At 38.5% G+C, this 2,707-nt stretch overlaps 1 pseudogene; it reads right to left on the bottom strand.

The window, feature by feature from the left end:
* Positions 1 to 1,138: 1,138 nt before the first annotated feature.
* Positions 1,139 to 1,924, bottom strand: LOC111140404 (annotated as a pseudogene).
* Between the last annotated feature and the right edge of the window lie 783 nt (positions 1,925 to 2,707).

Raw genomic sequence — 2,707 nt, 5'->3', positions numbered from 1 at the left:
GGGACTCGATCCCAGGACCCTGAGATCATGACCTGAGCCGAAGGCAGTGGCTTAACCCACTGAGCCACCCAGGTGCCCCTTGTTTTTCATTTTAAAGAATAGTACTTTATTGAATACGTTTTATTCGCAGAAAGATAAGCTTCAATCTTTGATGATGGCCAGATTGTATGGTGGAAAGCAATTTCCTTTGTTTTCCATACTGATGGAAAGGTTTCTACTAAATGAAAAAAGTCATACAAGTATATTCACAAATATAGCATCTATCTCAAAACATATGATTATTCACATCACTCATACAATGACATAAGAATCTGTCATTCTGTCAGATTAGATAAAATAAACCAGTAATGAAAAAATACAAAATCTTCAAACAAAAATTAATAAAAATGTACAAGACTGTCCTTACATACCTTAGGGATATTATTTCTTATATATATACTCCTAAAACTTTGGATTGGTTTATGTGTATAGCATACCAAGTAAAGATAAAAAAACAATTTTAGAAATAACTCTGTTTACTCCCATACCACACAGGTCATATGAGGATTTAAACAGCTATCATGGATTTTGAAAAAAAAGTATATACATATATATAATCTTTCTATATATAATCTTACCTATAAAAACAGTAGTATACAAACTTCAAACTAAAAGTTTATGCAAAGTAACACACAAATATTCAATTTTTTTAAAAGATTTTATTTATTTATTTGACAAAGAGAGACACAACGAAAGGGAAACACTGCAGAGGGAGTGGGAGAGGGAGAAGCAAGCTCCCCGTGGAGCAGGGAGCCTGATGTGGGGCTCCATCCCAGGACCCTGGGATCATGACCTGAGCCAAAGGAAGATGCTGAATGACTGAACCACCCAGGCATCCCCAAATGTTCTAAATCTTAAGGAAACTTCTATTTGTAAATAAAAGCAGAATAAAACTGATTTGATTGCCTTATTAGGTAGTTTATTGTGGAAACTTGTTAATAAAGTATTGGTGGGAATTCTCAATCTTTATTATGCTGTCACCTGAAGCACTCAATCATTTTATTCAGTAAAGGAATAAGTAAACGAATAGACTACCTGTCAGTTACCACATATTACAACCAGTCTAACTGTGAAATAACAGGAGTGGCCACACAATGCTTCAGGGTTGGCTGCGTCTTGAATTTCTCACTGAAGGATTGGGCCAATCTACATTTGGAACAATTTTATCAGTAGATAGAAAGAGTAAGTGTCTTTTTATCCTGTTAAAGTCTGTATTACTAATCTTTAACAGATAGCAATGAGATAGCTCTAGCAGATGAAGCAGGAAGGGAATTATGTTCTGGAAGAAGCATTTATCTGTCTTTGATACAAGCTTCTCGATTAATTCCTGAAGAGGTGCCAACTCATGCCTATCAATCTGATTAAATTCCTGAAGGAAGAAAATACAGGGCTTAAGGGAGGTGTTGAGGTGGGCCTCCTCTCACAGCTGCATCACAGAATCAAACTACTGGTGATAAATATGGACATAAACCCAGAACACATGCTTTGAATGGTATTTTCCATAGACATAAAGTTTTTTGGAAAGGGGACACCAATCTTGGAAGGCAAAAGACTTTCATCATCAAGCTGATCCTGAACCCAAACACTTGATTGGATTTTTGATATTAGTACCATTTGCCCAGTGATATTCATATCTTGGACCTGCAGATGTGAGTGGACAGCTTGCTTCAGTGCAAAATTCTATAATAGTTCCATACAGCACGTTGATCTGGTTGAAGAAATCTACAGTGTTAACTGTAAGCCATTCACTGGGGTCCTCTCCCTCTAGCAACAGAAGAGCTTGTCTCAGATTTCCACTTCCTAGAGTTGCTTCTGCCTGTTTAAGATGAAGAGGTAGCTCAACTTCTATCCTCAGAGGAGAGGGACTGCTGATCCCCAGCAATGTCTGGATTCAGAGCCCAGGCAGGCACCACAAGGAAGCAAACCATCCTCAACTCTTGCCCCGTGAAAGTACTGGGTGGCTCTGCTATGAACCACAGGTCTAACAGGAGAAAGTTGCTACGCTGGTCTCCCCTACTTTGCTGACCTGAAAATCAGGGAACAGGTTTTTTCTGTCATCTATCTTTGTGTTCAGACGTATTAGCTCTGCCATCAAGTTCTTGATACTTTTGAGCTTGCTTTATTTTTTATTTATTTTTAAATATTTTACTTATTTAATTGAGAGAGAGATACAGAGCACAAGCAGAGGGAGCTGAAGGCTCCCTGATGAGCAAGGAGCCAGATGTGGGACTTGATCCTAGGACCCTGGGATCATGACCTGAGCAGAAGGCAGCTGCTTAACTGACTGAGCAACCCAGGTGCCCCTTGAGCTTGTTTTATTATTTGTAAATTTGGGAGAATGATATCTTCTTTAATATTTTGTTGTGACAACGTTATCAGTAATATATCCGAAGAGATTGCCACGTAGCAGATGAGCAATTTAGGAAGGTACCTCAATAGGTACAGAAGAAGTGTCTGACTAATCCAGATTCATTCCTGAGAGAAACCCCCAGCGAATAAGGAATTGAAGGAAATTTCCTTAATGAATAAGACTCAACCAAAAACCTACATCAAATGTCATAGTTGGTGGTGAAAACCTCAATGCTTTCTCCTTAGTTTCAGAAATAAGGGGAGAGGTTTGGCTCTCACCACTTGTATTTCATATTGAAGTAGAGGTTCCAGCCAATGC

This window comes from Enhydra lutris, unplaced genomic scaffold, assembly GCF_002288905.1.
Source record: "Enhydra lutris kenyoni isolate GAN:26980312 unplaced genomic scaffold, ASM228890v2 scaffoldscaffold868, whole genome shotgun sequence".
Lineage (NCBI taxonomy): Eukaryota > Metazoa > Chordata > Mammalia > Carnivora > Mustelidae > Enhydra > Enhydra lutris.
Note: the sequence above shows the minus strand (reverse complement) of the source record. Positions and strands in the feature narration are given on the sequence as shown.